Raw genomic sequence first — 15221 nt, 5'->3', positions numbered from 1 at the left:
AAGAAATGTATGGGCCCTAGGTGGTTGGCTCAGGGCATAGAGCTTCAGCCTGGGGACTGAAGAGTCCCAGGTTCGATTCCAGTCAAGAGCACATGCAGGTTGTGGGCTCGATCCCCAGTAGGGGGTGTGCAAGAGGCAGCCGAACAATGATTCTCTTTCATCATTGATGTTTCTATCTATCGCTCCCTCTCCTTCCTCTCTGAAATCAATAAAAATATATTTTTAAAAGCAATTTATCTGAAACAGAGTTCAGAGTAAACGATGGTAAAAATGTTCAACAGTATAAAAAAGGTTTTAGTAACTATGAAAAAAGTCGAGATAAGGAAATGACATAACAAAATAAAGAAACACATTGAAAGCCCTAACCGGTTTAGCTCAATGGATAGAGCATAGGCCTGCGGACTGAAGGGTCCCAGGTTCGATTCCGGTCAAGGGCATGTACCTTGGTTGCGGGCACATACCCAGTGTGGAGTGTGCAGGAGGCAGCTGATCGATGTTCTCTCTCATCGATGTTTCTAGCTCTCTATCCCTCTCCCTTCCTCTCTGTAAAAAATCAATAAAATATATTTTTTTAAAAAGAAACACATTGAAAGGAAAACAGAGCAGATTAGGGGAAGCTGTGTTACAAGACAGAGTTGAAATATCACTCATTAGAGAACCAAAAAGGAAAAAAAAACAATTAAAAACAGGAGGACAGCTTATGGGAGCTCTGGGACAATGTGAAACATAAACAATATTAGAATAGCAGGTATGCCAAAAAGAGGCAGAAGAAGAGAGGGAAGGAATAAAGAAGGTGTTTGAAGAAGTAATGGGAGAAAACTTCCCTAACCTGGTAAAGGAAAAAGTCACACAAGTTCAGGTTCAGGAGACACAGAGAACACCAGACAAGAAGAACCCAAACAGGACCCACCCCCAGACACATCATAATAAAATGCTAAAATTAAAGACCAAGAGAGAATCTTAAGGGCAGCAAAAGAAAAGAAAACTGTTACCTATAAAGGAGTTCCCATAAGGCTGACACCGATTTCTCATCAGAAGCTCTACAGGCCATAAGGGAATGCATGAAGTACTCAAGGTAATGGAAAATAAGGATCTGAGACCAAGATTAGTATATCCAGGCAAGGCTATCATTCAAAATAGATGGTCAAATAATGAGCTTCCCAGACAAAAAAACAAACAAACAAAAAGGCTAAAGAAATTCATCACCACCAAGCCAGCATTACAAGAAATGCTAAAGGGATTGCTGAGAGAAGAAACAGAGAGAGAAATCTAGCAATACAGAATTAAATGGCTATAAATAAGTACCTCTCAATAATAACCCTAAATGTAAATGGATTGAATGTTCCAATCAAAAGGTTAGGGTAGCTGAATAGATACAAAACATGACCCAACTATATGCTGTCCACAAGAGACCCACCTCAAAACAAAGACACATACAGGATGAAAGTGAAGGGATAGAAAAAAAATTTCCATGCAAATGGGAAAGAAAAAAAGCTGGAGTAGCAATACTCATATCCGACAAAATAGACTTTAAAATAAAGGCCACAAGAGACACAAAGGTCACTACATACTACGAAGGGATTGATCCAACAAGAAGATATATCGCTGGTAAACATTTATGCATCCATATAGGTGCACCTAAATAATAAAAAAAACTTCAAGAGGACTTTAACGGAGAGATTGACAATGATACAGTCATAGTAGGGGACTTTAATACCCCCGCTGACTGCCCTGGACAGATCTTCCAGACAAAAACTTAACAAGGACATCAAGACTCTAAAGGACACACTGTATCAGAAGGATTTAATAAACATTTATAGAACAGTTTACCCCAAAGCAGCAGGATATACATTCTTCTCAAGTGCACATGGATCATTCACAAAGATAGACCACATGTTAGGACACAAAACAAGTCTCTACAAGTTCAAGAAGATTAAAATCATATCAAGCATCTTCTCAGAACACAGTGGAATGAAATTAGTAATCAACTACAGTAAAAACACCCAAAAACATTCAATTACATGGAGGCTAATAGCATGCTATTAAATATGAATGTGTTACCAATGAGATCAAGAAAGAAAGCAAAAACTTCCTGGAAACAAATGAAATGAACACATAACAACCCCGAATCTCTGGGACACAGCAAAAGCAGTCCTGAGAGGGAATTTCATAGCACTACAGGCATACCTCAAAAAACAAGAAAAATCAGAAATAAACTATTCAACCCTACAACTATAAGAACTAGAAAGAGAACAAGAAAAGCCCAAAGTGAGTAGAAGGAAGGAAATAATAAAGATTAGAGGAGAAATAAATAACATGAAGATGATTAAAACAATACAAAAATCATGAAACCAAGAGCTGGTTCTTTGAAATGATAAAATTGATAACCATTAGCCAGACTCATCAAGAAACAAAGAGAGAGGACCCAAATAAATAAAACCAGAAACGAAAGTGGAAGCGTAACCATTGACACCACAGAAATAAAAGGGATTGTAAGAAAATACTATGAACAATACTATGAAAATAATATGCCAACAAGCTGGACCCTGTGGATAAATTGACAACTTCCTGGAAAAATACAATATCCCAAACTAAATCAGGAATAGTAAAAAAACCTGAATAGGCCAATAACAAAATAGAAACAGTAATTAAAACCTCTCACCCACAAAAGCCCAGGTCCAAATGGCTTCAAGGGGAGTTTCTCCAAACATTCAAAGAAAAACTAGCACCTATACTCCTCAAAGCATGTCAGAAAATTCAAGAGGAAGGAACTCTTTTTATGAGGCCAGCATTATACTAATTCCAAAACCATATAAAACCATTACAAAGAAAGAGAATTACAGGCCAATATCCCTGATGAACATAGATGATAAAATCTTCAATAAATATTAGCAAATCGCATCCAGCAATATATTAAAAAGATCATACACCATGATCAAGTGGGATTTATTCCAGGGATGGAAGCCTGGTACAATATTTGTAAATCAATAAAAGTGATGCATCACGTAAACTAATTGAAAGACAAAAATCATATGATCATTTCAATAGACACAGAAAAAGCATTCAACAAAATCCAACATCCATTTTTGATAAAAACTCTCAGCAAATTGTAATAGAAGGAGCATATCTCAACATGACAAAGGCCATATATGACAACCCTACAGACAACATCATATTCAATGGGCAAAAACTAATCTATTTCCCCTAAGAACAGAGACAAGACAGGGATGCCCACTTTCACCACTACTGTTCAACATAGCACTGGAAGTGCTAGCCATAGTGATCAGAAAAGAAGAAGAAATAAAAGGCATCCAAATTGGAAAAGAAGAAGTAAAAATTGTCATTATTCTCAGATGACATGATATTGTACATAGAAAACTCCAAAGACTCCATCAAAAACTACTGGATTTAATAAATTAATTAGGCAATGTAGCAGGATATAAATTAACACCCAGAAATCTACGGCTTTTTTATACACCAATAATGAACTCACAGAAAGAGAACTAAAAAAACAATAACATTTACCATTGCACTGAAAAGTTAAGATACCTAAGAATAAACGTAACTAAGGAGATAAATGACCTATACTCGGAAAACTACAGGACACTGAAAAATGAGATACAGGAAGACATAAACAAATGGAAGAATATACCATGTCATGGATTGGTAAAATCAACATCATTAAAATGTACATACTACCCAAATCAATCTATAGATTCAATGCAATCCCCATTAATATACCAACAGAATATTTCAAAGACCACAAACAAACTCTCCAAAATTCATCTGGAATAAAAAAAGACCCTGAATTTCTACAGCAATCCTGAGAAAGAATAAAGTTGAAGGATCACAATACCAGATATCAAGATATATTACAAAGCCACTGTTCTCAAAACTGCCTAGTATTGGCACAAAAACAGACATATAACCCAATGGGATCAAACAGACAACCCAGAATCAACCCAAGCCATTATGCTCAATTAATATTTGACAAAGGTTAGCAAAAGCATACAATGGAGTCAAGATTGTCTTTAAAATAAATGGTGTTGGCAAAATTGGACAGATACATGCAAAAAAAATGAAACTAGATCACCAACTTATATCATACATAAAAATAAAGTCAAAATGGATAAAAGACTGAAACATAAGATGGGAAATCATAAAAATCTTAGAGGAATTCATAGGCAGCAAACTAGCAGACATATGTCTTAGCAATATCTTTACCAATACAGTTCCTAGGGCAATAGAAACTAAAGAGAAAATAAACAAATGGGACTACATCAAAATAAAAAGCTTATGCAAAGCAAAAGAAACTATCAACAAAACATCAAGAAAGCCCATTGCATGGGAGAACATATTTGCCAATGTTATCTCTGATAAGGTTTTAACCTCCAAAATTAACAGGGAACTCATACTATTTAACAAAGAAAGATAAACAATCCAAAAATGGGAAAAGACATAAATAGACACTTTCCGAAAGAGGACATAAAGAAGGCCAAGAGATATATGAAAACATGCTCAAAGTCACTAATCACTCAAGAGATGCAAATAAAAAACACAATGAGGTACAATTTCACACCTGTCAGAATGGCTATCATCACCAACTCAAGGAGACTTAGGAGCTACCCAATACATAGAAACAAACACAGGGATGCAGCCAAAATGCAGAGACAAAGAAACATATCACAAATGAAAGAAATGTAAGAAAGAAAACTACTGAATATAGAGTTCAAAATCACAGTTATAAGGTTACTCAAGAATCTTCTAGAAACCTCTGAGGAATTTAGTGAGACCTTCAAGGATCTTAGTGAGAATGCCAAAAATTAAAAAAAAAATGGAAAAGGACCAGTCAGAAATTAAGCATACACTGACTGAAATAAAGAATAATATACAGAGATTCAACAGTAGACTAGAAGATCCCAAGAATCAAGTCAATGATTTGAAATATGAGGAAGCAAGAAACACCCAACCAGAATCGCAAAAAGAAAAAAGAATCCAAAAATATGAAGACAGTGTAAGAAGCCTCAGAGACAACTTCAATCATACCAACATCTGAATTATGGAGGTGCCAGAAGAAGAGAGCAAGATATTAAAAACTTATTTGAAGAAATAATGACATAAAATTTCCCCTACCTTGTGAAAGAAATAGACTTACAAGTCTAGGAAGCACAGAGAACTCCAAACAAGAGTAATCCAAAGAGGACCACACCAAGACACCAAGACACATCATAATTAAAATGCCAAGGGCAAAAGACAAAGAGGGAGTCTTAAAAGGAGCAAGAAAAAAACAGTTACCTACAAGAGAGTACCCATACGACTGTCAGCTTATTTCTCAACAGAAACTATGCAGGCCAGAAGGGAGTGGCAAGAAATATTTAAAGTGATGAATACCAAGAACCTACAACCAAAAATACTCTACCCAGCAAAGCTATCATTCAGAATTGAAGGTCAGATAAAGAGCTTCACAGACAAGAAAAAGCTAAAGGAGTTCATCACCACAAAACCAGTATTATATGAAATGCTAAAAGGTATTCTTTAAGAAGAGGAAAAAGAAGAAAAAGGTAAAGATAAAAATTATGAACAACAAAGTGACAACACATATCTATCAACAAGTGAATCTAAAAATCAAATAAATAAAAAATCTGATGAACAGAATAAACTGGTGAATGGAATAGAATCAGGGGCATGGAAATGGAACAGACTGGGGTGGGGGAGGCCAGGGGATAGTCAAGGGCGGGGGGAAAAAAAGACACATATGTAATGCCCTTTGTAATACTTTAAGCAATTAAAAAAATTTAAAAAAAATTAAAAAATAAAAAAAAAGAAAGAAATGGAACAGACTGACAATTCTCAGAGGGAAGGGAGTGTGGGAGGGTGCAGGAAGAGATTAGACAAAGATCTTATATGCATGTATGCAGTACCTATGGACACAGAAAATATGGTGATATGGTGGCAAGGGCCTGGGGTGGGGTGGGAACTGTTGGAGGGGAGCTATGGGTGGGGGGGGGGGAAGAGGGACAACAACAAATGCTGGCAAAGATGCTGAGAAAAAGAACCCTCATGCACTACTGGTTGGAATGCAGACTAGTGCAACCACTGTGGAAAACAGTATGGAGTTTCCTCCAAAAATTAAAAATGGAACTGCCATTTGACCCAGTATTCCCACTTCTAGGACTATATCCAAAAAAACCAGAAACACCAATCAGAAAGGATATATGCACCCCTATGTTCATAGCAGCACAATTTACAATAGCTAAGATTTGGAAATAGTCTAAGTGCCCATCAGCAGATGAGTGGATTAGAAAACTGTGGTACAACTATACAATGGAACACTATGCTGCAGTAAAAAAGAAGGAATTCTTACCATTTGCAACAGCATGAATGGACCTGGAGAGCATCACACTAAGTGCAATAAGCCAGTCAGAGAAAGATAAATATCATATGATCTCACTCATTTGTGGAAGGAATATAATGAACAACATAAACTGATAAACAAAAATAGCACCAGAGGGGGAAAATATTCTAGAATATAATAGAGGTAATTCTGTTATTTACAAATTTTTAATATTTCCTGCAACTTTTGTGATATCATACTAAGTTAGTACAGTTTTGGTAATATTATTATACTTAAATGATTTTTATTCTTGAAATATTAATGTTTATTGCATGTAATATTATATGTAAGATCATTTTTTCTTTAATTGGTGTTTATTGCATGTAACATTATCATATTTAAGATCATTTTTCTTGAAATATTAAGGTTTATTGCATGTAACATTATATTTAAAATCATTTTTCCTGAAGAAAAAAAAAACCTGAAAAAAACAACAGATAGAAGCATAAAGGAAAAGAACCAATGGAGTCACAGAGTTACCAGAAAACAAAAGATAAAATGGCTATAGAAAATCCTCATACATCAATATTACCCTAAATGTAAATGGTATAAATTCACCAGTAAAGAGGCACAGAGTAGCAGAGTGGATCAAAAAACAAACCCAACCATATGCTACCTACAAGAGACACATCTAAACAGCAGAGACAAAGATAGATTTAAAATATAAAGGTGGAAAATGATTCTTCAAGCAAATAACATCTACAAAAAAGCAGGTGTAGCCATTCTTATATCTGACAAAATAGATCTCAAGGTAACAGACAAAGATGGACACTTTACAATGATAAAAGGAAACTACATCAAGAAAACATAACACTTCTTAATATATATGTGCCCAATCAGGGAACACTGAAGGATATTAAACAGCTACTCACAGAAGTAAAGGGAGAAACAAATCAAAACACAATTATACTTGGAGACCAAAAAACAAATCAAAACACAATTATACTTGGAGACCTTAATACTCCATGGAGAGCTCTAGACAGATCAATCAAACAAAAAAATCAATAAAGAAATATTGGCCTTAAATGAAACACTAGACCAAATGGATATAATCGACATTTACAGAACATTTCATCCCAGAACATCAGACTATACATTCTTCTCCAGTGCACATCGAAAATTCTCAAGGATAGATCATATGTTGGGTCATAGAACAAGCATCAACAAATTCAAGAAGATTGAAATTATTCCAAGTATATTTTCTGACCATGATGCCATAAAATTAGAAATCAACTGCAAAAAGGAGGTAAAAAAAAAAAAAAAAACCTACAAATTTGTGGAGATTAAACAACATACTACTAAAAAAGATAACTGAGTCAAAGAAGATATAAAAGATGAGATCAAGATACATAGTGACAAATGAAAATGATAACACAACATATCAAAACCTCTGGGATGCAGTGAAAGCTGTAATAAGAGGGAAGTTTATATCACTACAGGCCTATCTCAAAAAACAAGAGAAATTCCAAGTAAACAACCTAACATCACACCTTAAAACACTAGAGAAAGAAGAACAAAAGCAACCCAAAGTTATTAGAAGAAAGGAAATAATAAAAATCAGAGCAGAATTAAATGAAATAGAGAATAAAAAGACTGTAGAAAATTTAATAAAACAAGGAGCTGGTTCTTTGAAAAGATTAATAAAATTGACTAACCCCTGGCTAAACTCACTAAGGAAAAAGGGAAAAGACCCATATAAACAAAATCAAAATGAGAGAGCAGAAAGCACCACAGACATCGCAGATATACAAAGGATCATAGTAGAATATTATGAAAGCCTTTTTGCCACCAAATTCAATACTCTAGAAGAAATGGATAAGTTCCTAGAAATATATAACTTCCTAGACTAAATCATGAGGAACTGGAAAATCTAAATAGACCAATCAGCAATGAGGAAATTGAAACAACCATCAAAAAACCTCCCAAAAAACAAAATCCAGGACCAGATAGCTTCACCAGTAAATTCTACCAAACGTTCAATGAAGAATTAAAGCCTATTATTTGCAAAGTCTTCCAAAAAAATTGAAGAAGAGGCAATTCTTCCCAACACATTCTACGAGGCCAATATAACCCTAATACCAAAACCCAGCAAAGATAACACACAAAAAAGAAAACTACAGACTAATATCCCTGATGAATACAGATGCAAAAATCCTAATCAAAATACTAGCTAATCAAATACAACAGTACATCCAAAAAATAATACATCATGATCAAGTAGGATTCATTCCAGGGGCACAAGAATGGTTCAACATTCTCAAATCAATCAACATAATACACCACATTAACAAAAAAAGGATAAAAATCATAGGATCTTGTCAAAAGATGCAGAAAATGCATTTGATATGATACAACATCCATTTATGATTAAAACACTCAATAAAATAGGAATAGAAGGAAAGTACCTCAACTTAATAAAGACCATATATGATAAATCCTCAAACAATATCATACTCAGTGGTGAAAAACTGAAAGCTTTTCCCCTAAAATCAGGAACAAGACAATGATTTCCACTTTCAACACTAGAGGCCCGGTGCATGAATTCATGCACTAGTGCAGTCCCTCACCTGGCCTGCAGGATCGTGCCAAAAATGGCTCTCCGACATCCCCTGAGGGGTCCAGGATTGCAAGAGGGCTCAGGCCAGGCCGAGGGACCCCACCAGTGCACAATTGGGGCCAGGGAAAGATACGGGAGGTTGGCCAGCTGGGAAGGGACCACAAGAGGGCTTCAGGGTGTGTCTGGCCTATCTCACTCAGTCCCAATTGGCTGGACCCCAACAGCAAGCTAACCTACCAGTCAGAGAGTCTGCCCCCTGGTGGTCAGTGCACATCATAGTGAGCGGTTGAGCGGCTTTAGCATATCATTAGCATATTATACTTTGATTGGTTGAACAGCTGACTGGAAGAGCAGGCACTTAGCATATTAGGCTTTTATTATATACTAGAGGCCCGGTGCACGAAATTCATGCACTGGGGGGGAGGGGGGTCCCTCAGCCTGGCCTGCACCCTCTCCAATCTGGGACTCCTTGGGGGATGTCAGACTGCTGGTTTAGGCCTGATCCTGCACCAGTAGTCGGACATCCCTCTTGCAATTCAGGACCACTGGCTCTTAACCACTCGCCTGCCTGCCTGCCTGATTGCCCCTAACTACTCTGTTTGCCAGCCTGACCACCCCCAACTGCCACCCTGATCCCCCCCAACTGCCTCCCCTGCCAGCCTGTTTGCCCCCAATTAACCCCTGTCACCGGCCTGATTGCTCCCAACTGCCCCCCCTCGCCAGCCTGATTGGGGTTGGGGGGCTGATTGGGGGAGGGGCTGGCCATGGGGAGGGGCTGTGGTTGGTGGGCTGGGCAGCCACCCCCCAAAATGGGTTGGGGGGTGGCGATCGGGGCCAGTGGTCTGGGGGAGGAGCCATGGGTGGTTAGCCAGCCAGCCCTGCCCCTGATTGTGGTGGGGGGGCAATCTGGGGTCAGGCTGGGCAAGGGGAGAGGCTGCAGGAGATTGGCTGGCCAGCCCTGCTCCCTCTTGGGGTGAGGGGATCAGGGGTGGGACTGGCCTGGTGAGGGGCTGCAGGACATTGGCCACCCAGCCCTGCCCCCTCTTGGGGTGGGGGGGAGGGGCTGTGAGCCTATTGTGGTGGGGCAGGTTGATCAAGGGCGGGGCTGGCGGGGTGGGGGGTGGGAAGAGAGGGGGTATTTGGCCAGCTGGCCTGCTCTTTTTTTTTTTTTTTTTTTGGCAACTTCACAACTTTTACTTGTGCCTGTGCTATGTCTGAAAAATACCTTCTCCCCCTGCCCGGGACAACGATGGGAAGGGGGCAGCAAAAAATAGAAGACATCCCTTCCTATTGCACACGGGCCCTATATACAGGCTCACCTGGCCCAGGCCGGCAGGATGCTTGGCACATTCTAAGATCCCTGCTCAGGGGCTGGAGGGGTGACTGGTGGCAGCACACGTGAGAGGGGAACTCTGGGTGACCACTCTGGTCCTGGCTACTGGTCTTGGCACTTCCTGGTCCCCAGTTCCTTTCTGGTCCCTCCTGCAGCCCTGGTCCCCCTACCTGGATCAGCCTCCTGTCTCCATCCTGGACTCAGATGGCCCCCTTGGCTCCTGGGGGCTCTGTCATCCCCTCCTAACCTGGAGATCTCAAGGAAGGTTATGGCTTCTCAGAGACTCCTCGACAGCCCTGTCACTCATGTTCACACAGGGAAGGGGTGCATGTGGCAAAAGCAGCTGTATAAATGCAGGTGCAGGGGCAAGTCCTCTGGGGTCACTTGGACAGTTTGCTGATGACGCAGATCAGGGCCACATTCTCATCCTTGAGGCACTGGTTGTCAGCTTGGAGACTGGACAGGCCCTTCAGCTCCTCTTCCAGTTCAGCGGCCTTGCACTCCAGGGCCCTGCTCTCAAATCTCTCCAGCTCCAGGATGGCCGGCCTCTCTGCAAAGCGCTCTTGCCTCTGCATGGTGCGCTCCAGCTCTACCTTGAGCTGCGCCAGCCACAGCATGGTCTGGGTCAGGGCCTCACGAAGTCTCTCGTTCTCAATGTGCAGCTTTGCATAGCGCTTCCTGAAGCTCCCTCAGGCTCTTCCAATTTGGGCTGGGGTTCTGGATTTAGGTCCTGCTGCCTCTGGACGGGAAGTGCTGGATTCTGGGCTGATGTCCACTGGCTTCACCTTCTCCACCTTCACAGGCCCTCTCCTCTCATCGCCAACTCTGCAGTGCTCCCTGGAGGCCTGTGGTCCCTGTCCCTGCCACTCAGGCACCTCTACTCTCTAGGCAGGGCCATCAGAATTCTCAACCCCAGGGACTTGGGGTTGCCAGGAAGGGTCCAGGCTCTGTTCGCCCTGCTCTTGATGTGGATGGGAGAGTCTGATCAGGGGAAGGCCTGCAGGGGGGAGGGGCTGCGAAGTTGGCTGCTGGCCCCACCACCTGATCAGGCGTGTGGTGGCTACAGTGGGTGTCATAGCGACTGGCCCAATCAGGGCCATGTTCTGCTCGCTCACCACTCCCCAGTCCCAACACCGCCTCCACTGCCAGGCTAACAGGCCTTTGGGATCACCAGCTCACAGCACCTGCAGGCGCCGGTGACTTCAACTGCATGCATGTGCGCCCGGGTGGCGGCTGATGGAACGCACTGCCCGCTTGGGGCCGCTCACACCTGGGCGGGCAGGTCCAGGGCACTGCCGCCACCGCTACTGCCACCGCCGCTGCTGCTGGGGCTTGAGGCACTGACTGAGGCTGCCGGCGACCTACCCACCCCGGGTTGGGTGGCACATAGGATGCGCTGGCCAGCCGATCGCTGCTGCCGCCCCGTGTCCCTTCACACAGGGGATACCAGGGCGGGTACCCGATCACTGCGGTCCCACCAGCCAACCCCCAGGTCCCCCGTGGGAGGCCCGGATGAGGGCGGGGCGGGTGCCCGATCACCGCGGTCCCACCCGCCAACCCTGGGTCCCCCGCGGGAGGCCCGGATGAGGGCAGGGACCTCTGCCGCCAGCCCCTGATAGAGGCGAGCTTGCATTGGCACTGTCCCGCCCTGCCTGCAGTATGCAAATTAGCCGCCATCTTGGCTGGCGGTTAATTTGCATATCACCCTGATTAGCCAATGAAAAGGGTAGCGGACTTACGCTAATTGCCATGTTTCTAAGATAGTGCTGGAAGTACTGGCCAGAGCAAAAAGGCAAGAGAAAGAAATAAAAGGCATCCAAATAGGGAAGGAAGAAGTCAAACTCTCACTTTTTGCAGATGGCATGCTGCTGTATATAGAAAACCCTAAAGACTACCAAAAAACTATTGGAAACAATATCAAATACAGTCAAGTTGCAGGATACAAAATCAATGTGCAAAAATCCATTGCCTTCCTGTATACTAACAACAAAACTTCTGAAAAAGAAATGGAGAAAACAATTCCTTTTGCAATCCCAACCAAAAGAATAAAATACCTAGGAATAAACAACAAAGAATGAGAAAGACCTGTATACTGAAAATTACAAAACATTATTAAAGAGATTGAAAAAGACACAATGAAATGGGAAAATATCCCATGTTCATTGGTTGGAAGAATCAACATAGTTAAAATGGCCTTTTTACCCAAATCAATATAAAGATTTAATGCAATTCACATCAAAATCCCAATGTCATTTTTCAAAGAAATAGAATGAGAAATCATGAGATTTGTATGGAACCGCAAAAGACGTAGAATAACCAAAGCAATCCTGAAAAAAAGAGAACAAGGCTGGAGGCATCATGCTACCTGGCTTCAAAATATACTACAGAGCTGCAATAATCAAAGCAGCATGGTATTGGCAGAGAAACAGATACACAAATCAATGGAACAGAATAGAGAGCCCAGATATAAAACCACATGAATATGGACAGATAATTTTCAATAAAGGAGCCAGAAATTCACATTGGAGTAAAAATAGTCTCTTCAATAAATGGTGCTGGGAAAACTGGAAGCCACATGCAAATGAATGAAATTGGATTGCAGTTTGTCCCCATGTACAAAAATTAATTCAAAATGGGTCAAAGACTTAAACATAAGACCCGAAACTATAAGTCACATAGAAGAAATATAGGTACCAAACTGATGGACCTGGGTGGTAGAGAACATTTTATGGACTTGACCCCAAAGGCAAAGGAGGTAAAGGCAAAAATAAATGAATGGGACTATATCAAACTGAAGAGCTTCTGCACAGCAAAAGAAACGGACAACAAAACAAACAGGCAGCCAACCAGATGGGAAATGATATTTGGAAACAGAAGCTCTAACAAAGGTTTAATTTCCAAAATATATAAAGAACTCATAATAACACCAAACAAACAATCCAATCAAAAAGTGGGCAGAGGACCTGAAAATACACCTCCCCCAAGAAGACATACAAACAGCCAATAGATATATGAAAAGATGTTCAACCTCACTGGCAATCAGGGAAATGCAAATTAAAAGAACAATGAGATACTATCTTACAATGGCCAGTTAGAGTGGCCATTATCAACAAAACAAGCAACAGCAAGTGTTGGAGAGGTTGTGGGAAAACGGGAACCCTCATTCACTGCTGGTGGGAATGTAGACTAGTTCAACCACTATGGAAAGCAGTCTAGTAATCCCTCAAAAAATTAAAAATAGAGCTACCATATGACTCAACGACCACACTCCTGGCTATATACACGAAAAACTCCAAATCATTTATACGCAAAGATGTATGCACCCCTATGTTCATTGCAGCATTATTCACAGTGGCTAAGAGTTGGAAACAGCCAAAGTGCCCTACAACAGAAGACTGGATAAAGAAGATGTGGTATATATACACAATGGAGTACTATGCGGCCATAAGAAAGGATGGAATAGCCTCATTTACAACGACATGGATGGACCTTGAGAACACTATGCAAAGTGAAATAAGTCAGACAAATAAAGCTAAGAACGACATGATTTAACTCATATGTGTAATATAAAACTGAAACTTATATACCCAAACAGCTGTGTGGTAGTTGCCAGAGCGAGGGGATTAAGGGAAGAAAGGGGTCCTAATATGAGGTGACAAGAGAAGATTTAACTTTGGGTGGTGGGCACATGGTCCTATACTACTATATAGATTTTGTAAATTAGTAATCCACATATGTAACCTACATGTTCATGTTGACTAATGTCACTGCAATAAAATTTAAAATATTTTTTAAAAGGAAATTAATTAGAAGAAATATTTTAATATTGCTATTTGCCCTTTCTTTATTATAGAAGTGTCAGAGATGAAAGAAAATTAGTAAAAAGGATATATGCACCCCTATGTTCATAGCAGCACAATTCACCATAGCTAAGATCTGGAAACAGCCTAAGTGCCCATCAGTAGATGAATAGATTAAAAAACTGTGGTCCATCTATGATGGAATACTATGCTGCTGTAAAAAAGAAGGAATTCTTACCATTTGAAACAGCATGGGTGGAACTGGAGAGCATTATGCTAAGTGAAATAAGCCAGTCAATGAAGGAAAAATACCACATGATCTCACTCATTTATGGATAATAAAGACCATTATAAACTTATGAACAAAAATATATACAGAGGCAGAGCAGCCTGGAACAGACTGTCAAACTACAGCAGGAAGGCCAGGGAGGGTTGGGGGGTGGGGGGGGGGTAAGAGATCAACTGAAGGACTTGTATGCATGCATATATGCATAACCAATGGACATAAGACACTAGGAGGTAGGGGAGGCCAGAGGATTGTCAAGGGCGGGGAAAAAAGGAGACATATGTAATACTCTTTGTAATACTTTAAACAATAAAACAATTTTTAAAAAAATGTATATGAAAATATATAAATTGATAAATGAACAATAACAACATGATATAACAACAAAGACATGATATAAAAACAACAAAAACATGATATAAATGCAACATTGATAAAAAACAATGACTGATAAAGTGATTAAACTTATTCTACTATCTCCCTGTATGCCACATTAAAAGTAAAAACACTTTCAGAGTGCTTGACTAATTTCCCTTGTGATGAAGTATTTACAACTTTAAGTTTAACGTCACACTTTCTTCGAACTTGAGAAAGCAACATATAACTGACCATGTCTGAAAACAGGTTCAGGTAGGAATATTCCTACTCTGTCTAGAATTCGTCTTTGTGATTTATTAATAGTCATCACAAATGCTGGCATCACGGGAAACTGTCTTCAAATTGATTTAAATAGGAGGCCAGTGTCAGATGGGGACAAATTAATTCTTGGAATCAGAAAAAGCTCTGCTTCCACAGATCCTGTTAATACTTCAGAGCTTTATATGTATCATGCATGCGCAAGTCAACGTTTA

This window comes from Myotis myotis, unplaced genomic scaffold, assembly GCF_014108235.1.
Source record: "Myotis myotis isolate mMyoMyo1 unplaced genomic scaffold, mMyoMyo1.p scaffold_m19_p_4, whole genome shotgun sequence".
Lineage (NCBI taxonomy): Eukaryota > Metazoa > Chordata > Mammalia > Chiroptera > Vespertilionidae > Myotis > Myotis myotis.
The sequence above is the reverse complement of the archived record's forward strand: the minus strand, read 5'-3'. Positions refer to the sequence as shown.